This window comes from Erpetoichthys calabaricus, chromosome 2 (assembly GCF_900747795.2).
Source record: "Erpetoichthys calabaricus chromosome 2, fErpCal1.3, whole genome shotgun sequence".
NCBI lineage: Eukaryota > Metazoa > Chordata > Cladistia > Polypteriformes > Polypteridae > Erpetoichthys > Erpetoichthys calabaricus.
Genome location: NC_041395.2, coordinates 200520643 through 200546992, shown reverse-complemented (window position 1 = coordinate 200546992; position 26350 = coordinate 200520643).

The window sequence follows — 26350 nt, the reverse complement described above, 5'->3', positions numbered from 1 at the left end:
TGAAATATCTTTGTAGTACGTGTTTAATTATTCTATCCATCTATCCTTCCAGCACCAGCAAGAATACAGTGCGAGGCAGGAACAATCCGTGAATGGAGCGCCAACGCCTCGCTAGTGCTGCGGCACCGTCTCTTTACATGTTTAATTATTAACAATATAGATTATTTAAATGAAGTTAAAGTTTTATCTGTATAATATAATAAACATATTTTGCTGCATTTCATCTTAAAAATGATATCGTCATCATATGTAAATACGCGCTTTATGAAGTGGCTCAGGTTGTGCAATATTATAACTGTATTGCAAGTTTACAGTGAGGTAATTGCATTTATAAGTACAAACAGTTCTACAAGGAGCACTTGATGGACTGATTGAGTGCGTTTATAGTTCTTGGGATGAAACTGTTTCTGAACCGCGAGGTCAGTACAGGAAAGGCTTTGAAGCATTTGCCGTGTGAGAGCAGTTCAATAGACAGCATGGCTGAGGCAGCGTGTGCTAGATGCTATATACTGATAATTCTCTTTCTGATCAGCTGCTGTAGATCTGTGATTCCTCACTCAGATATAGTGATATAAATACTCCGAGTGGTACAGTGAAAGTAATATGGAAAAAGATGATCCACTGTGGCAACCCCTAACGAAAGCAGCTGAAAGAAGAAGAAGAAGGTGCAGTGAGAGTAACAATGCTAAAGCAGCTCTTGCATTTAGAATAGTTTGACCATTCTGTGGACCATTATATTGTTACAGGTTAATTACAATCAGATGCATTAAACTAATAAACAATACGTGGTTAATTTCATCCATCCATCCATCCATTGTCCAACCTGCTGAATCCGAACACAGGGTCACGGGGGTCTGCCGGATCCAATCCCAGCCAACACAGGGCACAAGGCAGGAACCAATCCCGGGCAGGGTGCCAACCCACCACAGTGGTTAATTTCAGTGTATTTATAAAGCTGTGTCAGGGATGTGGATCTAAAAAAAAAAGGGTAGCCACACAGGAACAGTATCACTGTTTTGACACTGGGTGCCGCCAGTCTGCAAAACCGAGTGCAGAACTTGCGTACGCCAGGGTATGAGCTACTGTGGAAATGTGCGTGGGTTTATACCAAGTTTAGGTTTTATACATCGCGATTTGAACATGGAAACGTTCTTACGCAACATTTTTGTGCGTATGCGCCATTTATACATGAGGCCCCAGTTCTTTTATGCTTAGATCTAGGAATAACAAGCAAACTAGAATTTGAAGATCTAAGACCGCAATTTGTTATATAAGGAAACAGGCATTCTGAGATGTTAGTAGGCGCAAGATTGTTTAAAGCCTTATATACAAGTAGAAGTATTTTAAAATTGATTCTAAATGACACTGGAAGCCAATGTAAAGTTGGCATTTGTTAATGACCTGCTTTGTAAGATGAGGCCAACTATTTGTGTACTGGACCCCATCCCCACCAGACTTCTTAAATCCTGCCTTCATGTCATAATTCCGACTGTTAACGACAATAATCAATACATTCCTCGACACTGGGTTTGTGCCATCAACTTTTAAAATCACTTCTGTAACCTCCATGTTAAAAAAGTCTGGTCTTGATGGTGACGATCTTAATAATTTTTGGCCTATTTCCCATTTACCTTTTCTGTCAAAAGTTCTTGAGTGTGTTGTAGCCTCCCAGCTCACCAATTACTTAACCTCTAATAACTTGATGGAACCCTTTCAGTCTGGTTTAAGGGTGCAGCACAGCTGTGAAACTGCTCTTCTTCAGGTAACCTATGATTTGCTTATGGTAGCAGAATCTGGACAGACCAGCATATTAATTCTGTTAGACCTCAGTGCAGCATTTGACACTGTCAGATATGACATTCTACTGTCCAGAATGGAGAACATGCTGGGTATCTCTGGAACTGCCCTCCAGTGGTTCAAGTCCTATCTGAATGATAGGCAAGAATCAGCGCCAGTCACACAAGGAGTTCCTCAGGGCCCTGTCCTCGGTCCTCTTCTCTTCGGTATTTATATGTGTAAAGGACAGCCGGGTTCCATGCCCGGCAGAGACGCCTCTGCTGCATCTGTTCTTGGGGAGCCACCACGGGCAGCTCAATACCTCCCCCGGGACGCTTGGTGGCAGCCTCCCTGGCGGATGATGATTCCCCAGCCTGGCGCATGGCTCCATGGGACATGGAGTCCTCCACAGCCTGGTTGGGGGCTTGGATGGCTGCCAGAGGGAGCTGCATGGAGTCCGCAGCTTGGCTGGTCATATCTTCAGCCCCACCCGGAAGGGCAGTTAGGACCAGGTGGCCAAGCACCTGGAACGCTTCTGGGTGGGGTATAAAAAGGGCCAGCCACCATCACTCGAGATCCAGAGTGGTGGTGCTGAGGTGGAGAGAAGAAGTGTGGTTTGTTGTGCTATATTGAAGTGCTTTTGGGACTGTGTTGGGCCTGTGGGACACGGGGAAGACGTGCCCCATGGCTGAAGAAGAATAAAAACTGTTTTAATTAAGTACGTGCCTCTGCCTGAGTCTGTGCCGGGTCGGGCGCTATATAGCGCTCATATTACATATGCTTCTCCTTGGCCATATTATTTGTAGCTATGGACTGGGTTATCATGTTTATGCGATGAGACTCAACTCTATTTCAATGTCAAAAGTGCAACTTCATCAGAGTTTTCTCAGCTCACAACTTGCCTCAGTGAAATTAAAACCTGGATGTAGCAGAACACTTTAAAATTAAATTGCAACAAAACTGAACTCCTGCAAATTGGCACTAAAGTGCTACTTAAGAAAATGAGCTTCTTTTCAGTCACTCTTGACGGTGATCTCATCAGATCTTCTTCTGATGCACGGAATCTTGGTGTCATTTTTGATTTCTCCCTTTCTTATTCCACCCACATAAACCATATTAAGAAACTTTCTTACTTTCACCTTCGTAACATATCCAGTGTTCACTGGTTCCTCTCCTTTTCTAATGCTGAGAAACTTGTCCATGCTTTTATCACATCCCATATCGATTATTGTAACTAGCTGCTGGCTTCTGGCAATCTTATATCACAGCTCAAGTTGATTCAAAACTCTGCTGCAAGAGTCCTTACACGAACCAGCAACAGTGAGCACATCACACCCATCCTGCTTCACCTTCACTGGCTCCCTGTGTCTTACAGGATTGAATATAAAATTCTATTAATAATTTACAAAGCATTAAATGGCCTTGCACCGGACTACATCAGTGACCTTCTAAATCACTATGCTCCTGTTTGCCTACTAAGGTCCTCTGATTCTGGTAATCTTGTTGTGCCTCACACTAACCTGCACTCTATGGGTGACAGAGCCTTCAGCTGCATAGCACCCAGACTTTGGAATGACATCCTGAAATTAATTAGATCAGCTGACTCCATTCATTCTTTTAAAAAACAACTTAAAACTCATCTATTCAGGAAGGCTTTTAACTTAACTTAACATTCTGCCTTTTCTTTCAGTTTACAGTTAGGTCCATAAATATTTGGACAGAGACAACTTTTCTGAAATGAAGGGATTGTGTTAAAAAAATGCTTTAGTTGCCTCACATTTTTATGCAATTGTTTTGTTCACCCCACTGAATTAAAGCTGAAAGTCTGCACTTCAACTGCATCTGAGTTGTTTCATTTAAAATTCATTGCGGTAATGTACAGAACCAAAATTAGAAAAAAGTTGTCTCTGTCCAAATATTTATGGACCTAACTGTACCTCTCTGTCCAGGTGCTCAGGATAATTTGTGTGTCTGTTATATCACAAATTAGGTTATTTGTTAGACTTTTTCTTTTAGTATTGAATTTAGTATTTTACTCTGGTTTATTGTCCTTTATTCTATTTAATGGCTAAGCAGGTGAGGGGGCGCTGGTGCATGCATGTTGTTGCCGCTCCTCCCTGTTAACAACACTTTTCGCAAAATTCGCCTTAGTTCTACACTTTCTTACAATTGTTTTATTTCTTTTATTGTACGTGTAGTTCATGGATTCAGCTGACTCGAATTGTATGGATTTGGCTTAATATTTACAGATTTTATGGACTTCTCTTTGACTGGGAACAGCTGAGTCTGTGGATCATGGGACGAAACCTATGAACATTTCTTTGTGCCTGGCGATCTAGGACCTCAGGATGATCTGTCTCCATGATTATATTATATTCGCTATGATGATCTGCTCAAGTTTCATCTTACAGTACTCTATGACTGGGAACTGATCTGATGTTCATACTAATCTGGCTTATGGCTCTGGGGCGATCACGCCTGAAATTACCAAGCGTTACTGTTTGTGGCTGTGTATTGGAACCTCCAAATCCTGCTACCTCCTCCTGCTATGCTTTCTGCTGCTTGCTATCACCGCTCACCTATGCTACCACACCCGCCTGTCCTAGAGGTTCCGTTGTGCTGTACTGCTTCTCCACTGCTATTCAGATAAGTATTGCCCAGTATCATGCTAAAATACTCTCATGACAAACTCCTTCTTATTAAACAGTTTGTCCAAAGCAAATGGTCTGACTGGAACATCCTAAAGGACACCAGTATTTTGCAGCGCCCGAAATATATACATCGTGGGTCAGGTCACCGCCACCGCTGGGCTGCGAATGAAAAGACCACCGGCAGCATTTGCTCAGAAATAAGCCGTCCTTCTCATGACCCTGGAAATAAAAGTGTCCGTGTGCCAAATTTGCATTATGTGGAAATAAACCCTGATCAGGGCTCTGTGCAAAAAGAAGCCTCATTAATTAATATTGCACTGTTTAACTCGAGATCTCTTAATGGCAAAGCATTGGTGCTGACAGAACTCATCACTGACACCAAACTTGAAATTCTGTGTCTAACATAGACTTGGCAAAAACCAAACGAATCTGCGTCTCTCATGGAGGCGACTCCAATTGGTTTCACTTTCCACACAGAGCCTCACAGCTCAAGGCTAGGTGGTGGGCTTGCAATAATTGTCAGAGCAGACTTAAACATCAAACGAATCCCAATTGATTGTCCATTGTCTTTTGAGTGCCTGGCTCTTAAACTAATAACGGAATCAGGTCCTGTCTCACTCATTGTTCTTTATCGTCCCCCAAAATACAATGCATCCTTCTTATCTGATCTGATTGAACTTTTGACCCACCTAAGCTCTTACTCTCAAGAGAAGTATCCTTCTCAGTGATTTTAACATCCATATTGACATCCCCACATCTAAACTGAGAAATGAATTCCTATCCTTACTGGACTGTTTTGACTTGACACAACATGTTGATTTTCCCACCCACTCTGGCGGTCATATATTGGATCTGATCTGCACTTCTGAACTATCTGTTACCAACATTTATAGCAGTGATTTGGGACTCTCTGACCATAGAGCAGTATTTTTGACTGTTTCACTGCCTTTCCCTTCTCTTACCTGTAAACGACAAATTTCTTACAGAAACCTTAAAAAAATCTGTCCCTCTATCCTTTCTGGATCCATTTCTGATCTTTTACTGTCTGCACCTATTCCATCAACACTAGATTGTCTTGTTGACCACTATAACTCAGCCCTTCATTCAGCACTAGATAAAACAGCTCCTTTAAAACATAAGGAGGTTTCCTTTAAGCGTTCAGCTCCTTGGTATAACTCAGAACTGCGATCTAAGAAAGCAGCTGGCCGACGCCTTGAGAGAATGTCACGTAAGACTGGCCTCACCGTGCACAGCCAGGCTTTCTCTGGCCACGAAAGAGCTTATAGAGAAGCACTAACTTCTGCCAAGAACATCCATTATGGCAGAATAATAGAAAATGGCCACGATAACCCAAGAGTTTTGTTCTCTGCAGTTAATAAACTAATTGAACCCGCATCTGGCCCAACTACCTCTTCTATTGAAGTCTGTGAGGAATTCCTCCACTTTTTCCGTAACAAAATTAAAGATCTAAATAATTCAACTAACATAAATACATCATCTGTTTATATCTCTCCCTGTTTTCTCACTCCATCCAGCTCCTTCTCTAAGTTCTCACCAGTCACATCTGCGTCTGTTAATAACCTGCTTTGTAAGATGAGGCCGACTACTTGTGTACTGGACCCCATCCCCACCACACTACTTAAATCCTGCCTTCATGCCATAATCCGACTGTTACAACAATAATAAACTCATCCCTTGACACCGGCTCTGTGCCGCTCACTTTTAAAATTGCTTTTGTAACCCCAATGTTAAAAAAGTCTGGTCTTGATGCTGACAGTCTTAACAATTTTCGGCCTATCTCCCACTTACCTTTCCTGTCAAAAGTTCTCGAGCGTGTTGTAGCTTCCCAACTCACCAATTACCTAACCTCTAATAACTTGATTATATTCGGTAAGTGCTTTGAGCATGGGAAAGGTGCTATATAAATAAAATGTATTGTTATTATTATTATTATTATTATTATTATTATTATTAATGCTTTTTTATCTGTTTCATTGTTCTATTCAGGAAAACATTTGTGTCCAAAGTTACATATACCCTGCTGTTTTTTTTTTTCTTTCTGAGACTCTGTGAAGCACCTTGAGCATGGGAAAGGCACTATATAAATAAAATGTATTATTATTATTATTATGATTATTATTATTATTATTTGGGATATATGCTCATATTTTTTTTTCATCCATAAATCCATCCATTTTCCAACCCGATGAATCCGAACACAGGGTCACGGGGGTCTGCTGGAGCCAATCCCAGCCAACACAGGGCGCAAGGCAGGAACCAATCCCAGGCAGGGCGCCAACCCAATGCAGGACACACACACACACCCACACACCAAGCACACACTAGGGACAATTTAGAATCACCAATCCACCTAACCTGCATGTCTTTGGACTGTGGGAGGAAACCGGAGCACCTGGAGGAAACCCACACAGACACAGGGAGAACATGCAAACTCCACGCAGGGAGGACCCGGGAAGTGAACCCAGGTCTCCTTACTACAAGGCAGCAGTGCTACCCACTGTGCCACCGTGCCACCCTTATTTTTTTTTTCCTTTTGGTTAAAATTCATGCTGCTGCATTCTGGACAAGCTATAGCCAATTTACATCTGTTTAGGTAATCCTGATAGGAGAGGATTGCATTAATCTAGTTGGCTAAATACAATAATTATAAAATAATTTCTCAGCATCTTTAAATGTTGTCTTGCAATGTTTCTTAGATGGAATAAAGCAGTTTTTTGTTATATTATAAATATGCAATCTGAAATTAAGGTCAGAGTCAATAATAACGCCTACATTCTTAACCTCTGGTTTTATTTGTAGGGCCAGATGATTCATTTTGTTTCTAGGATTCTCACTTTGCTAATATCTGCCAATAACTAACAATTCTGTTTTTTCCTTGTTTAATTTAATGAAGTTCATATTCATTCATTCTATTATACTAGTGAAGCAATAGATTAAAAGGTTTAGAGCCTCTAGGTTATCAGGCGCAATGGATAAATAGAGCAGTGTGTCATCATCATAGCTATGGTAATTTACATTATATTTTGAAATTATCTGGCCTAACGGAAACATGTAGAGTGAAAATAATAATGGTCCCAGAATTGATCCCTGCAGTACACCATACAGAAAAGCATTTTTGATGCATAATCTCCAAACTGACAAAGAATTTCCTTCCAGTTATTTAATCCAGCCTACCCACTAGCTAAGACAGTTTAGAGGAATATCATGATCTATAGTATTGAATGCTGCACTCAAGTCTAGCAGAGCAAGTACAAATATTTTATTTGCATCTGAATTAATTTGCAGATCATAATGATTTGATCTAAAACCTGACTGATAATTATCAAGAATACATTTTTTGGTAAAATAATCACTTAACTGCAGAAAAACAAGTTTTTCTAGAATTTTACTGAAAAAAGGCAAATTGGAGATTTGCCTATAATTGTCTAAGATAGTCAAAGATTTTTCTTGAGAACAGACTTAATTACAGTAGTTTTGAAAGTATCTGGGAAAATGCCTGAATCTAATGAACAATTTACTATGTCAAAAACGTTGTTGAAGTAGATCCGAAACTTCTTTAAAGAAGCTTGTAGGAATGGGGTCTAATAGTGAATATTTAGAATTAAACTTGCTTCCATAGCATTAAATATCAAGGTGAAAGTTTAGAATTTAGGTGTAATTATGTAGTCTGATCTAGACTTTAAATCACATATTAGCCATCTTACTAGGATTACATTCTGCCTTTTAAGGAGCAGTGCAAAAAAAAAAAAGTTGCTATGGAGTTTTTAGTTAAATTGGACTACTGTAATGCATTCAGAGCTGAATGACCTAAGAAAAGCATCAACCGGTTGCAATTAGTTCAAAATGTAGTAGAAAGTATCTTAACCAAAATCTGAGCACATCACACCATTTGTAGGATCTTGAAATTTGTCACCCATGTCCTTTAGAAATGACTATAAAATACTGCTAATAATATATAAAATGTTAAATAATCATGCTTTCTCATATATTTTGGAGTGCCTGTCCAACTAAATTCCAAGTTGTAACCTTAGATTCCCTAATAATGGTCATCTTTTTATTACAAGAGCCTTTTTGCTGTTATACACCAAAAATCTGGAATACTTTACCAATAGAGATACACTGGGCTAACACTGAAGATCATTTCAAACAAATCCTAAAATCCCATTTTTTTAATGTAGCTTTTTCATAACTATATTTTAGCTACATAATAAACTACATATGCCCAACCCAGCCACAGTGGATGCACAAAACCAGTGTGTTTCTTTATGCCAGTCTCAAGCCCGGATAAATGGGGAGGGTTATGTCAGGAAGGGCATCCGGTGTAAAATTTTGCCAAATCAATATGTGGAAAACAATACAAATTTCCATACCATACCGAATCGGTCAAGCCCCAGGTTAACAATGACCACCACCAGTACTGTTAGCCAACAGGGTTCTGGCGGAAATTGGGCTACTGTTGGCCGAAGAAGAAGGAGGAGAAGAAGAGGAGGTAGATTTGTCTGGATGCAGGAGGAAAGGAGGAAGGTAAAGAGAGTAGAAGTGAGGGTAGGAACGTTGAATGTTGGCAGTATGACTGGTAAGGGAAGAGTGTTAGCAGATATGATGGAGAGAAGCAAGGTTGATAAATTGTGCATGCAAGAGACTAAATGGAAGGGGAGTAAGACCAGGTGAATCGGAGGTGGATTCATATTGGTGTGGATAGGAGGAGAAATGGAGTAGGGGTTATTCTGAAGGAACAGTATGTCAAGAGTGTTCTGGAGGTGAAAAGAGTGTCAGACAGAGTAATGATTATGAAGCTGGAAATTGGAGGTGTGATGATGAATGTTGTTAGTACATATGCCCTGCAAGTTGGGTGTGCGATGGATGAGAAACAAGATTTTTGGAGCGAGTTGGATGAAGTGATGAACAGTGTACCCAAGGGACAGAAAGTGGTAATTGGAACGGATTTCAATGGACATGTTGGTGAAGGGAACAGAGGAGATGAGGAGGTGATGGGTAGGTATGGTGTCAAGGAATGCCATTAAGAAGGTCAGAGGATAGTGGATTTTGCCAAAAGAATGGACATGGCTGTGGTGAATATGTATTTTAACTCTTTGAGGGCTGAATTATTTTTCCAAAAAACTCAAGTTTTCTATAAAGCACACAAAGCAATGGTTTCACACATAAATCAACATAAAACATCTGTTGCTATGTTCTGTTGTTGGTGCATGTTTGGCATCACAGCAGGAGGGCGACAGTAGTGGTAGTGACACAATCTGGTTTGTACCTCTTGTCATCATAAGTGCTGGTCCTCCCAGGCGAATGTTGCTGTATGGGACCGATCAAATGATGCCGGCACCTCACTTTCGTTTTTAATATCCATCTCCAGATCACTTGCATCAAACTCAGAGTCTGACAAGTAAGAGTCCTATTCAACAAAATTATGTAAAACATTCATGGAGTATTTTGCTTTGCACATTCACTTTGGACTCTCACCAATGTCAAAGCCATTTTAGAGGTTGTTTGCTCTTCGCTACTCCTGCACACGTAGGAAATCAAGGTTAAATCAGCAAAGCTATGTACAGTAACTCTCCTTCTAGCAAAGAGAGTTGAGCTAAAATGTAAAGGTGAGTTTTTTCATAGTTTACAGCTGATTACCGTCCTCTACCCCTTTAGTTGGTGGTCTGTAGGGTGACGTTGGAGATCAAGAAGAGGAAGAGAGTGAGGGCAGAGCCAAGGATCAAATGGTGGAAGTTGAAAAAGGAAGACTGCAAGGTTGAGTTTAGGGAAAAGGTGAGGCAGGCACTGGGTGGTAAGTAAAGAGTTACCAGACAGTTGGGAAACTACAGCAGATGTAGTAAGGGTAACAGCAAGAGGGGTGCTTGGCGTGACATTTGGACAGAGGAAGGAGGAAAAGGAAACCTGGTGGTGGAATGGAAAGTACAGGAGAGTATACAGAGGAAGAGGATGGCAAAGAAGAAGTGGGATAGTCAGAGAGATGCAGAAAGTAAATAAGAGTACAAGGAGATAAGGCGCAAGGTGAAGAAAGAGGTGGCGAAGGCTAAAGAAAAGGTGTATGATGAGTTGTATGAGAGGTTGGACACTAAGGATGGAGAATAGGACCTGCACCGACTGGCTAGACAGAGGGACCAATCTGGGAAAGATGTGTAGCAGGTTAGGGTAATAAAGGATAAAGATGGAAACATACTCACAAATGAAGAGAGTGTGTTGAGCAGATGGAAAGAGTACTTTGTGAGGCTGATGAATGAAGAGAACAAGAGAGAGAAGAGGTTGAATGATGTGGAGATAGTGAATCAGGAAGTACAACGGATTAGCAAGGAGGAATTAAGGACAGCTATGAAGAGCATGAAGAATGGAAAAGCTGTTGGTCCAGATGACATACCCGTGGAAGCATGGAGATGTTTAGGAGAGATGGCAGTGGAGTTTTTAACCAGATTGCTTAGTGGAATCTTGGAAAGTGAGAGGATGCCTGAGGAGTGGAGAAGAAGTGTACTGGTGCCAATATTTAAGAATAAGGGGGATGTGCAGAGCTGTAGTAAATACAGGGGGATAAAATTGATGAGCCACAGCATGAAGTTATGGGAAAGAGTAGTGGAAGCTAAGTTAAGAAGTGAGGTGATGATTAGTGAGCAGCAGTATGGTTTCATGCCAAGAAAGAGCACCACAGATGCAATGTTTACTCTGAGGGTGTTGATGGAGAAGTATAGAGAAGGCCAGAAGGAGTTACATTGCGTCTTTTGGTCCTGGAGAAAGCATATGACAGGGTGCCTCGAGAGGAGTTCTGGTATTGAATGAGGAAGTCAGGAGTGGCAGAGAAGTATATAAGAGTTGTACAGGATATGTATGAGGGAAGTGTGACAGTGGTGAAGTCTGTGGTAAGAGTGACGGATGCATTCACAGTGGAGGTGGGATTACATCAGGGATCAGCTCTAAGCCCTTTCTTATTTACAATGGTGATGGACAGGTTGACAGACAAGATTAGACAGGAGTCCCTGTGGCACGATTTTTTCTGTGTTGTTACTTTTCATGTTTTTATGTGTTATTTGTGTCTTCATTCCCTGTGTTTATTTTGTTTTATGAGTGGAACCCTAAGAAGTGGGGCCACCCAATGTCATAACTGCTGGACCCTTCTTCTGATTATTTAGTCTACTCAGAAGAGAGATCCAGCAGTCAAGTATTGAAGTTGTTTGGAGTTCAACTTTTGTATGCATTGCATTTTTTTTTGTTTGGATTTTCTGTTTTTTTCATCATTTCTGCTTTTCTTCTAGTTATTTCTCTTTTGATACTTCTTGTGGGACTTCTTTGTTTGGGTTTTGCTTTTCAGAAACATCCATTTTGATATTTCTGAAAACTTGTGTTACTTCTATTACTTTTATACTTTTATACTCTCAAATTATAAAAAAAATAGTTTGGAATTGTCTTTACAATGCAGATATTTCATGGTTTTATCTCCCTTGAAATTAATAACAATCATAATAATAATAATAATAATTCTTTGCATTTATATAGTGCTTTTCTCACTACTCGAGGTATTTTTGAATACTTTTGGACAGTTCAGTCTTTTTAAACTTGCCTGCTACTCCTGGAAACAAGCATTTAGGACTTGAAGTAAGTTGGATTGGGATGTGCCTCTTCTGGATAGGGTGATGAAGGTCCTGGTCTGCCTTTTGTGGGTCTATCACAGCTCTTGGACTTGATTAATGTCTTTTAGGGTGTACTCACACTAGCAATTTGTTCCCTGGCCAAGCACATTTGTCCACCTGTAACTCCCCCAAAGTCTGGTGTGATCGCTCCATGCTGGGCTAACTGTACCATGCCCTGGCCCAACTGGAAGTGGTGTGTCCAGGCACAGTTCAGCAGGATTCAGGGACAGTGTGATCGCTAAATATGCCAGAGCACGGATCACAGACATGACGTCAATGACACAACAAGTCTTATTACTATGTAGATAATGCAATTCTTATGTCATTCAATACCATTTGAGTTAAAAACAGGTTTTTATTCTCAACTTACAAATTAACGTGAATCATAGTTGGTAAGAAAAGCTGCAAATTCCTCCTTTAACATCATTTGTCATCGTAAAAATTTTCTTGCACGTGCAGCACGATTAACAGCAAAATGCTGCGCTGTACACTCAATCTGTAAGAGGGTAGAACATTATCCTGCCCTACATAACTCCATTAAAAACCCAGAAAATAAGGAAAATCATTTTGACGTGCATGTTGTCACTCTGTGTTTGGATCTTATTTTGGCTTTACATAAAGTCACATGGTGATAACGAAAGTGTGCCTGTGCCCAGAACGTTAAAGCGCAGTGTGAGTGCAGGCCAGCACGGGAGTACGGAGTGAGGGACCATCGTGTTTGGGGATGGTATGGAGCAAATGTGCCTAGTGTGAGTACACCCTTAGATCTTGATCCTGTTCACTTTAGCAACATTTTGTTAATAACCTTGCCTATTTTATTTTTTTTTTGTTTGCTTTTTTAATTCTTTCTGTTAATCTTTATATTGTAAGAAGTTTATTTTTTTCTTTCGGACCAGAGGCTTTCTGTTCTTTTTGGAATTGATATATCTGGGCATTTACAAGAGTAAAGGCCACACAGCTGATTTTGAGTGTTAGGTTAAAATCAGTTTGGAATTTCAAGCCTGTTTTTATATTTAGTCCTATTTGAAGTTTAGAATTCCCAAAATCAGTACTGAGTTAGGTCTCAGTCATTTCAAGGCTCTTCATTTCTCCACTTTGATCTATTTTGTAACAGACTAAAGAACAAGTGCAAGGTTAACTCTAATTTTATCTTCAGCTTTTAGTGAACTTCATTCTAGTTTATTGTGGAGTTCATGGCTTTCAAACTGCTCTCAAAAAATGTATTAATTATCTGGGTCTGGTTTAGCATACCTGATGCAAAGTATAATTAGTTTAGACAATGATTGAGCTGTTATTCATTAGATTAATCCATCTTAATCCACTGATAAACTGAAATGAAGACCAGTATTCCATATGTTCAGAAATGTTAAGATATAACACATTGAACAAATCAGCCTTTTATGGAAAGGAAAAAGAAGCAGCAGCTTAATCCTCACCAATTTCACTTACAGACAACAAAACAATGGTGCCACAGTGGGTTGCATTACTACTTCACAGCTCTTTGGACGATTCTTGTTAGAGTGCCTTCTGTTTGGAGTTAACATAGGTTTCCTCTGGGGATTCTGGCTTGCCTCCATACTTCAGAGCCATGCTTCCAGACCTGTTGTTTTTTCGGATTTGTCCCTGCATGCTATAGTCCCTTTCATTGAATTGGAACCCATTCCACAGTTGATTTATTCTTATTATTCCATTGACTAGTTCCATCTCTCTGTGATTCTATACTGGAAAATACAAATCTAGAAAATTAAAGTAAACTGAGTCTATAGATATTAATAGATGATGTCTTGTATTTAAGATATTTCAGTTTTGCCATCCAGTGGCTGAAAATGCTAATTACAACCATGGTTCAAAAAATCCTGAATTCAATAAACAAGGTTGTCATATCAGTAAATATAAAATTATTAAAATGTTTGCTACTTTTATTGGCTTTGATAACTATATACAAATTAAAATTATGATTCAGTCTTGTACTAAACCAAATTCACATTTACATAAGACATTTCATTTTAGAAAAATGTAAATAGCCTGCATTTTGTTCCCTTGTCCAATAGGCTCTGTGCCATAGGTTATATCAACTTTAAAAGTCATGATACATCTACTCATGAGAATTTTTTTTAATTGTACAGAGTTCAGAGGATAAAAAGGTGCTCAAACAAAAAAGAAATAAGTCTAGATACCACTGTATGCTTGTGTGGGTATGCATAAAAAGTCAACACAATAAATAAATGCATAAAGGAATCAATAAAATTGATAACATTTTTAATTAGCTAAGAAAATTGCATGATTTAAAAGGAGTGGAGAGAATGATTTGACAAGCAATATTTTTAGAGTAAAAAATTTGTAAAAATGTCTTCATTAGCAGTTTGCTCTTATGAAAATCTAAGACAGAATGACTCACTTCTGTACAAGTGTGCAAAACACATAACTCCAGCATTCCATCACGCTGGCTTAAGGAGAGTATGGAGGACATAAACTCTCACCTCTCTTCAGTAATCTGATGATCTTATCTGTTTTAGCACCTGCAAAGAATGCCACTGTAACAGCCCTCTGACAGGACACCTCAGTCTTCATTTCATGGCATTGATCATCACCAAAGGTTTTGTAGAGGAATCTTGATCACAGTACAGTATCAAATATACAAAGTTACCACTACAGTGATAATGCAGAACATATAAAAAAGACAGGCTGACAAATACCAGAAGGTGCTTGAAAATACATTAAACATATAAAATTCAATTGAAGGTGCTGCAGAAAATTAAGATGCCAACTCTCAGGGTTTATATGACTTAAGCTGTATACATAGATATTCTGAGGTGTGCAGTATAACATTAGCAGTTTATTACTAACTAGCCAGGGTAATAGAATAATTTTGAAATATCTGACATCTCTTGCCTTATATGTGCTTCCGTGCCTTTCCTCTGTTTTCATGTGTGTGTCTGAACCCCCCTTCACCAGGGTTCCCTTTCTTAAACGTGTTTCTGTAAAGCCTGCTTCTCAGCGTGGCTCATATGCTTTTTCTCCTCCTTATGCATCTCACACTCACACCTCTTCTCTAGTTACATCACCACAGCCAAATTGACCAATCACATTGTTCTGAGAAACTGGAGCCACAGACCTTATTGTTTTATTATATAGTAGATACACGATTGAATGCTAGACAGAAATCCATTGCAAGGAAGCTATATAAAGGAGGAGTTAATGTAGATACAGAGCTGGATTTGATTCAAGACTCTAGTGGCAGCATTCCAAACCTGTTTTACGATGACCATGTAAAGCTGAATCGCAGACTGGTTAAAACATTAATTTCCTCGTTAATAAAAGATAAAGTAGAGGTGAACTCAAGGCATTAAAGTACAAAGAAATAAAACACTAACAAAAGTTGCAGTTGTTTAACAAGGCTCACCATATAAATAGACACCAAATAACATACTGTACCACACTCTCTTATTATAATACCTCTGATTAGATAATATGTCTGCCAGTGTGTTTTCAGATACACAGTTTTATGAGTCTAGATTGGCCAAACATGGGAAGGTAGTATGTATGTATGCATTTTCTCATTTATTTTGTGTTTTAAGGCATTCATTTAATGTCCTTTACAGTTGAAGGTGACTATATAATGTTCTGTATCCATTTTGGATCCCTCTTCTGTTTGTTGCACTTAAAGGGCTAAATATCTAGAAATGCTCTTGAGTGTAAAGTTATGAGGAATAGAGCTGGTGCCATGCCAGTTTCCTTTGGCACTCTTTGTTTGGAGCCTCCACAGAATTCACTACTAGCACACCCTCTACCCTTACAGTGTTTTAATGAGTCTTGACAGCCTATACTTACCCACAGTGAATTTTGTTTAGAGTAGGTTTCTCTTTTGTTGTATAGATTTTCTGGGCTCTGCTCTTTCCTATTACAACTTTATAGTCTTCTTTTAAACCCTGCCAATCATTTACAATGTGGGCAACTAGGCACACCCCACCCCCTTTTCACAGAGTTGGCACAGAAGCATTTTCTTTCTTGATCAATTCTTATTTCCGAACCGCTCAGAATTTACAGTTTCTGACATCCAATTTCATCACCCAACCCAAATACTATATGTTTGTTTTAGTTCAACTGTATACAATGTAACTCTGATATTAAGTAATGGCCTCATCTTACAAGCAAATCTATGCAACTTTTCAGTAAATGCTGTACTGCACCAATCTTTTTATCTGTGCAAACCTGTTTAGGATCACAACTTTTTAAACATGCTGCATGCAAAAGAGCATGGCTTATAATTCTAATCGACTTATATGCATCTTGTGGTGAGTTACCGTACGGGCGACAGGTAGGGGGGCAAAAGAGATGCCAAAGATAAACAGAAAAGAGGAAGGACTCATCAGGGACTACACAGATGATTGAAGTGCTCCATGAAAAGTTACAGGGCAGTAAAACACTTGTACATGTAAAAGACATGGAATACACAGTGTCCTGCTATTGACAACTGAGGGCAGGCTGCCTGAAATTTTCTAAATGCTTTGAGGGAAGAGATTTCTGGAATGATCTGAAAGTAACCTCAAGAGGTGCGTAAGTGGTTGTTCCTTAAAAGACTTAATTAAATTGATAGTTTGTAGTTGAATTGGGTACAGAGGGAGTGAAAGCCAAGAGTGTGGTGTGTGATGGGCAAGTGGATGAGCCATATTACTAGTGATAAAATAACAACCATTTGTTAAACCTAGTATGACAGACAGTTTTTGTTCAGCCTGTGATGTTTGCATCAAAACAAAGAAACTCCTGCTGTCGATGAGACCCTCTTGTGATAGTCAATCCCTGGCAGCTCTTGAACCTGGAATTGTCGACAACATTGATAACATGTCTGAGATGAGGCGGGCAAATGAGGAGACACACAGTCAACTGCATAGTGCAAGTACCAGTGCTGTTATTACTCAGTGCTCCAAATACTCAATAAATAAAAAGAATCTATAAACATAAGTGTCTTTGTTCAGATTAAAATCCAATAAGAGAAAAACAACAAATATTCTAATTTAAACATGGTTAAAAATCCTGCAGAATCCATCTTCTAAAAACATTCGAGCCATGGTGCTTCCTTCACAAAAAATTGTCTCCTCTGCTAGACCAACTAAGGTCTTCTCAATCTGAGGAGACATCCACCAGACAGACAAGTCAACACATTAACACAGACTAATGCCCCTGCTGCCAGTTGTTCAGCGTCTGCAGGACACCTTGTCTCTTATCCATCACTACCTCATGGCCTTAAAGTGGGAGCCCACACGGAGCACTTGGTAGGTCCTGCTCTTTGGGCTGCTTAGCATGAGCGGCCTCTCTGCCCCACCTCTAATGCCAGCCATACGCTCCTTTCCTGGGGCTCACCATCCCCACTGCCTTCCCCCATTCTTTAATGCAATGGCTCCTTCTTTAAGTCTACCATCTCCATCCTTTCCCTTGGCCTTTAACCTCCAATCTCTCTCTCATCTTCTGCTCTCCCTTGCTTTCTGCTCAAGCTCCTTTTTATTCTACTAGGGATGCTGGTGAACTGTCGCAGATTACAGACCACAGAGTGCTAATGAGGTCATCAACCACACCACATGCGCCTGCACAATCAGCCAATCACCACACTACCTCACTACCACACACACCAGGACCCCCTTTGAGCCCAAGCACAGTTTTATTTACTTTTTTATTTAAAACCTGCACAATGCCACAGACCTGTCTCATACGTTATATCACACCTCTGTGTCAAATCTTTTAGGACAAAGCTTAAAAATAATACGAACTACTTAAGCACATATACTGAATATTAAGTAGTGTGCCCATTGGAGGCTAGGTAGTCTTTTAGCTTTGGAAACCCTACGGATTTTGTTTTTTACTCCAGCATCTTGCCATTAGAGTTGTTTTGAATTTTTTTTCTGTCCTCCCTGGCCATCTGACTGTAACATCACACTTTTCATTAGAGACTTGAAAAAAATCTATGATTAGGAACTCTATAACTTATAAACCTGTTATATTATAAGTGTAGATTGATTTATTCTTATTTACTATTGTAAGTATGCCATTTATTAATTCATTTTCTTATCTATTTTTAATTTGTTTTTCTTTTCTTGTTTTTCTTGTAAGATTTTTCTTTCACATCATTTAAAACACTTTGAGGTACAACCTTTTTATGAAAATGTGTTATAGAAATAAAAACATTGTTGCTGTAGCTCTCTGCTTACTTAAACTTAGCCTTGATTTTCTTTTGGCAGTGGCCTTCTCCCATACATGTTCAAGCCGCTGGTACAGCAGTTGGAAGCAGAACCTAACTAGACATATGGATTATTGACTATATAATCAGACCACAGTTTGGTATAGAATGGATATGAAATAGCAGTCAGCTCTAGGATGAGCCAAGAGACAGTCATAATAGAAAGCGGATCTATGTAAAGTAGAAACTAACTCAAAAAGTTAAACTCACTTTGTCATCAAAAGTTTATTATAATTAATTCATTTTTTATTATAATTATAATTAAATTAATAATAAGTGTTGGAAGGACAAGAAAACACTAATAATATGGTACCAAGATACATATCAAGTTTTACCAACAGTGAGTAGCAACTTCTTCCTAAGAAGAACTTCTTCTGAAGAAGAAGGAGTATTAATTTCTTTCCAATATACAATCTCCAATTAACCTCTCATTTGTTTGAGGGCATACTTCTGACAAGCTACAAAATAGACATTTCACATGATAATAGAAATACTGTACTACTCAGAGTAGTAAGAAAAATCCAAAAACATTAACTTTCTGTAATTGACTGAAGAGCAGCAACATTTGTAATGCTTTTTTTCTTATTCGAGGCATTAATAATGTGTATATATTTTTTAAATTTAAACATCCATCCATCCATCCTCTTCCGCTTATCCAAGGTCGGGTCGCGGGGGCAGCAGCTTGAGCAGAGATGCCCAGACTTCCCTCTCCCCGGCCACTTCTTCTAGCTCTTCCAGGTGAATCCCAAGGCGTTCCCAGGCCAGCCAGGAGACATAGTCCCTCCAGCGTGTCCTGGGTCTTTCCCTGAGCCTCCTCCCGGTTGGACGTGCCCGGAACACCTCACCAGGGAGGCGTCCAGGAGGCATCCTGATCAGATGCCCGAGCCACCTCATCTGACTCCTCTCGATGCGGAGGAGCAGCGGCTCTACTCTGAGCCCCTCCCGAATGACTGAGCTTCTCACCCTATCTTTAAGAGAAAGCCCAGACACCCTGCGGAGGAAACTCATTTCAGCCGCTTTTGTTCATGATCTCGTTCTTTCCGTCACTACCCATAGCTCATGACCATAGGTGAGGGTAGGAGCGCAGATCGACTGGTAAATTGAGAGCTTTGCCTTGCGGCTCAGCTCCTTTTTCACCACGACAAACGGATGCAGAGCCTGCATTACTGCAGATGCCGCACCGATCCGCCTCTCGATCTCACACTCCATTCTTCCCTCACTCGTGAACAAGACCCAGAGATACTTGAACTCCTCCATTTGAGGCAGGATCTCGCTACCAACCCTGAGAGGGCACTCCACCCTTTTCCGGCTGAGGACCATGGTCTCAGATTTGGAGTTGCTGATTCCCATCCTAGCCGTTTCACACTCGGCTGCGAACCGATCCAGAGAGAGCTGAAGATCACGGCCTGATGAAGCAAACAGGACAACATCATCTGCAAAAAGCAGTGACCCAATCCTGAGTCCACCACACCAGACCCCCTCAACGCCTTGGCTGCGCCTAGAAATTCTGTCCATAAAAGTTATGAACAGAATCGGTGACAAAGGGCAGCCCTGGTGGAGTCCAACTCTCACTGGAAACGGGTTCGACTTACTGCCGGCAATGCAGACCAGACTCTGGCACCAATCGTACAGGGACTGAACAGCCCTTATCAGGGGGTCCAGTACCCCATACTCTCGGAGTACCCCCCACAGGATTCCCCGAGGGACACGGTCGAATGCCTTTTCCAAGTCCACAAAACACATGTAGACTGGTTGGGCAAACTCCCATGCACCCTCCAGGACCCTGCTAAGGGTGTAGATCTGGTCCACTGTTCCACGACCAGGATGAAAACCACACTGTTCCTCCTGAATCCGAGGTTCGACTATCTGATGGACCCTCTTCTCCAGGACCCCAGAATAGACTTTTCCAGGGAGGCTGAGGAGTGTGATCCCTCTGTAGTTGGAACACACTCTCCGGTCCCCCTTCTTAAAGAGGGGGACCACCACCCCGGTCTGCCAATCCAGAGGCACTGTCCCTGATGTCCATGCGATGTTGCAGAGACGTGTCAACCAAGACAGCCCTACAACATCCAGAGCCTTGAGGAACTCCGGGCATATCTCATCCACCCCCAGGGCCCTGCCACCAAGGAGTTTTTTGACCACCTCGGTGACCTCAGTCCCAGAGATGAGGGAGCCCACCTCCGAGTCCCCAGGCTCTGCTTCCTCATTGGAAGGCATGTTAGTGGGATTGAGGAGGTCTTTGAAGTACTCCCCCCACCGACCCGCAGTCGAGGTCAGCAGCGCACCATCCTCACCATATACAGTGTTGACACTGCACTGCTTTCCCCTCCTGAGATGCCGGATGGTGGACCAGAATCTCCTCAAAACCATCCGAAAGTCGTTCTCCATGGCTTCCCCAAACTCCTCCCACACCCGAGTTTTTGCCTCAGCAACCACCAAAGCCGCATTCCGCTTGGCCTGCCGGTACCTATCAGCTGCCTCCAGGGTCCCACAGGACAAAAGGGACCGGTAGGACTCCTTCTTCAGCTTGACGGCATCCCTCACCAACGGGTTTGGGGATTGCCGCCACGACAGGTCAGCTGCCTCAACAATAGAGGCACGGAACATGGCCCATTCGGACTCAATGTCTTTCACCTCCCTCGGGACGTGGTCAAAGTTCTGCTGGAGGTGGGAGTTGAAGCTACTTCTGACAAGGGGGTCTGCCAGACGTTCCCTGCAGACCCTCACAACACGTTTGGGCCTACCAGGCCTGACCAGCATCCTCCCCCACCATCGAAGCCAACTCACCACCAGGTGGTGATCAGTTGACAGCTCCGCCCCTCTCTTCACCCAAGTGGCCAAGACATGTGGCAGCAAGTCCGACGACACGACCACAAATTCGATCATCGAACTGAGGCCTAGGGTGTCCTGGTGCCAAGTGCACATATGAACACCCCTATGCTTGAACATGGTGTTCGTTATGGACAATCTGTGACAAGCACAGAAGTCCAATAACAAAACACCACTCGGGTTCAGATCGGGGGGGCCATTCCTCCCAATCACGCCCTTCCAGGTCTCACTGTCATTGCCCACGTGAGCATTGAAGTCTCTCAGCAGAATGAGGGAGTCCCCAGAAGGTATGCCCTCTAGCACACCCTCCAGGGACTCCAAAAAGGGTGGGTATTCCAAACTGCAGTTCGGCGCATACGCAAAAACAACAGTTAGGACCCGTCCACCCACCCGAAGGCGGAGGGAGGCTACCCTCTCGTCCACCTGGTTAAACCCCAATGTACAAGCTCCAAGTCAGGGGGCAATAAGTATACCCACACCCGCTCTGCGCCTCTCACCGGGGGCAATTCCAGAGTGGTAGAGAGTCCAGCTCCTCTCAAGGAGATTGGTTCCAGAGTCCAAGCTGTGCGTCGAGGTGAGCCCGACTATATCTAGCCAGAACCTTTCGACCTCACGCACTAGCTCAGGCTCCTTCCCCTTCAGAGAGATGACATTCCACATCCTAAGAGCCAGTTTCTGTAGCCGAGGATCGGACCGCCAAGGTCCCCGCCTTCGGCCACCACCCAACTCACACTGCACCCAACCTCCTTGGCCCCTCCCATAGGTGGTGAGCCCATGGGAAGGGGGACCCACGATGCCTCTTCGGGCTTTGCCTGGCCGAGCCCCATGGGTGCAGGCCCAGCCACCAGGCGCTCGCCATCGAGCCCCACCTCCAGGTCTGGCTCCAGAGGGGGGCCCCGGTGACCTGCGTCTGGGCAAGGGAAAACACCGTCCAAAGTTTTCATTCATCATAGAAGGTTTGTTTAACCACTCTTTGTCTCATCCTTCATCTAGGACCAGTTTGCCTTGGGTGGCCCTACCAGGGGCATAAAGCCCCGGACAACAGAGCTCCTAGGATCATTGGGACACGCAAACCCCTCCACCACGATAAAGTGGCGGTTAAAGGAGGGGTAAATTTAAACAATAAAACACAAATCCAAAAAAGTGAAAACTTAGCAACTACAACAATATGTGCTGAAGACAATCCTTAAAATTAAAAACAACAAACACCCACCCAACTCATAGAGATTGTCGCAGATATGCCCTTGATCCACCTCTTGAACCCTCAGGTACCACTCTAGACACCAGGTGAAAGCACAAGACTCTTTTATTGTCTTCTTGTACAGTGCACAAAGCACCCTCCACTCCACACTATTCATAAATCAACTCTCTCACAATAATACTCTTTCCTCCTCGCCCAGACACTTCGCCACCCTACCTCCCAGCTCAGCTCAATGTACTGGGCTTCCCAGAGTCCTTTTATACACCTGACCCGGAGGTGTTCCTGCCCAATCAGTCCACAGTTCCTTATTCCTTCCAGGTCAGGGTAAACAGTCCTTTTCTTCAACCCGGGAGCACTAAGTATCTTCCTGTCACGTGATCATGACGTACTCCCGGGTTATAGGGCACATAAGAGCCTCCGAGTCCTCCTACAGCGATTCCTGGTGGCCCCCAAGGTATCCAGCAGGGCTGCGTATAAAAACTACATAGTCCATGAGTCCCTGCTGGAACTCGGGGCACGTCCACGCTGTCTGGAGAGCTCCTCCTGGCGGCCTGGGGGTGATGGCCGGAGTAAGAAGCCGGCAATCCACCACAAATTTATGACCAGACAGCCCCATCTAAAGTGGTACACGATACAGAATTAAACCACAAATAAAGTGTAAAGGTTTAGGACAGATCTCATGAGTTTTCTTCACAACTCTATTCATGTGTTCTTACCAAATTCTGAAAAAAATTCCAAACAGACCATTATAAAGAGAAGTTAATATATTTTAATGTGAGATGATGTAGAATATCACCTTCCCAGAGTTACATAGGATGGATAAGGAGTCTTGTATTTTAGCATAATATGACTTCATGCTTGTGATAGAGGATATTGAACCAGGTTCTGTAACAATTTTGTCCATCTGGCATTACTCTAAATGCCGCAGGTAAGGCTTTGGGAATGATTTTTAGATCCAAGATTATCCAAGAGACGTGCAAAAAACTTTACTCAAAATGGTTTGAGTCTAGAAAACTTCCAATACAAATGATCTAACGAAAAAGGAATTAGATAACATCACTCATAGATTGTATCTTCCTAGGGTTTGGTTTAGACATTTTAAGCAAGATATACTGTATATGGAGATTAACAATTCTGAGTTGAACTATGGAGCATATTGAATTAGTATATAATTTGGAAGGTTTATTATTGGATAAGTTGGGACAATGTTGAGACACATTGGGTAAAACCTATAAAATTATACAAACTAATCAGGAAAAAAGGAAACTGAATTAGAAACAGTCCAAAATACCAGACACTGTGAATCTTATATTGTAAAATAAGATACATTAACCTGCTTGTTCTTGGTATAGCAGTCTTTATGGTTTCCTGAATTTTTGTTATACATTCAATTTATTTTTATATGGCACATTTCCTTTGGACAGGCTAACAGCATTGTTAACATTTACAGATATACCCTTACTCAGTGCATTACTAGTTACATCACAAAATACATGTGTTATTTTCATATAAAAGGCATATCAATCGCTTACGTACTAATAGTATTCATGGCAGCTAGACACATACCAATCAATTATGTGTAGGCCTGTGCACACAAGAAAGGGCAGGGTTAAAGATATAAGTGGATTTAAAAGCAGCATAGCAATGTGCACCAGACACTTTAGCACAAGGGTATTACCAGTTGAAATCCTCCTCTGGTCTTCACATACAAAACCATCAAAAGTATATCAAGATTATGTAAATAAAATGTCCAGTCATCAACAGAATTGTGGCTGGGAACAGAATCTTCTTAAAAAGGCTACTCAAGGCAGATTTGTGAAGAGTCATAGATAGACTCTAGTAACTCAAGTAAAATCTGATTGTAACAGCGGTGTGGAAAGAGATGTAATCAGAATGAACAACTCAAAGTACCTTTGTGATTCCCACAGCTGGCATTACCTCCTTGAACCTGGGATATCGATAGTCATAGATCAAGATGGACTAGGGTGAATGACGTAAGAAGTAGGTGCAAAAGTGTTCTGTACTTTCATTCTCAACAAAACCAAATAAAACTGAAGTCCTTCTCTTTATTAAATAAAGTCAATAAATAATCCCATACAAAGAGTGTTTGTGAAGAAGATAAAGAAGATAAATAATCCCTTCAAGAGAGTTAAAATCAGGAACAAAACCATATATAGGAACATCTTCATTCATCACAACCCAAGTGGTTCATTCATTGTCTCACCCAACTCACCCTCACAGGTATACTCATCAGGAATGAGAGTTTGAGCAAATGCAGTCAGCCTTTCTGTGGCTCCCAACCTGACCATGATCCTTTGGCATCTGTCAGGACCAACACTGAGGCCAGACCCATCTACCACATGCCTTCATCAGTGTCTGCGGTATCCCTAGGAGCTCAAAATCTCCTATGCTCCCTTTGCTCAGCATAGTCGATCTCCCTGGGAGCACTTGCTCCCCCACAGGGCTTCCCTTACTGCACAGGATCCTCCTGACTGTCTGTCTGCCTTTTCCTTACATTCTGTTTTCTCCCTCTTGCATTTGTTCACAGACCTATCTTATCCCCTGTGAGGTTAGGTGCACCAAACAATATGCAGAGCCCTGATGAGGGACAGCTGCATTAGCCACTTGTGAACATATTAAACACACTTAGCCAATTTCCTCATTAAGAATCTTTTCTCACACACACCTACAATCACGTAGTTTGTACAATGTCACAGTTTTTATTTTGAAAAACTAACACATACAATTGCAGACCACCCTACTCACCTCACCACAACCTAGTGTCAAACAAGCCTAGAGAGTGTCTCACGCTACTAGTTTGGGGAACCATGGAGGAATCACTGTCATTCCCAAGGATTTTGTTTACTAGAAAGCACTGGAAGACGAATGACATCACATCTGTTACTAACGCTGCAAGCACAGCTCTTCCATCTACCACAGTACTTAATCCATTGCCTATCTAGAGGCCTTTATTCATCATTAGACCTGTTATCGAAGATGACAAAGCTCCATCTCTAAACGGTATTATTTTTCATCACTCAAGATGAGAGGAGCTGCAATAACAATGGAATACATTGTGTATTTATTTTCTTTCATTTTTGCATTTATATTCTAGGTCAGGTTAGGTTAGGTCAGGTCAGGATGGGGAACATGCACTAGTACTGCACCCACCACATGATGAAACGGTTCAGGATCTCATTGACAACCCCCAGGTAAACACATGGTCCAGTCAACCTGGAAATGGCTATCAATCTACCGTAGCCAGGTTTGATGTGGACGTCCCCTTGGCTTGGTCCAGCCGCTCAGGCCCTCAACAACAAGGATCCTGCAAGCTGGATCATCCTCTGTGAATCACACCACATGGCCAAAGTGCCATAACTGATGTTCTCTCGCAATGCAGGTAATGTGCCTTATTCAGGACTCCATGAGCATCCACTTGTTTGACACAAAGTCAAAGAAGCAGTACCCAAGGATTCCCCAAAGTGACACAGTATCGAAGGAGTCTAGTGTTCGTCTCAGGTTACTGGATATCGTCCATGTCTTGCAACCATACAGCAAAACAGAAAGCACCAAGACCCTAAAGACTTGGGGCCTCATGTATAATGCCGTGCGTAGAATTCACACTAAAACATGGCGTACGGACAAAAAGAGAAATGTGCATTCGCACATGCATAAAACTGCGCGCAAGAAAAAATCCATGCACTCTCCCTTTATAAATACCAATCAATGTGAATTTTAACACACATGCACATGCCTACAACCCCACCCCAATTCTAAAACCAGAATTTTGCATATTTGAATATTCAAATCAATATAAATTGCCCCTTCTGTTCACTGTTTTGTTAAAAGTCAATGGCAAAAGCATGTGGAAAAAGAGGAGGCAAGGAAAAACAACCCACTGTCTGTTTATTCTGTTTCAGACACTATTACAAAAGCTGACCCCTATGCCAAGGACTCGACTCCAAGAGGTAATGGTGCTGTTATGCCCAGCACATCA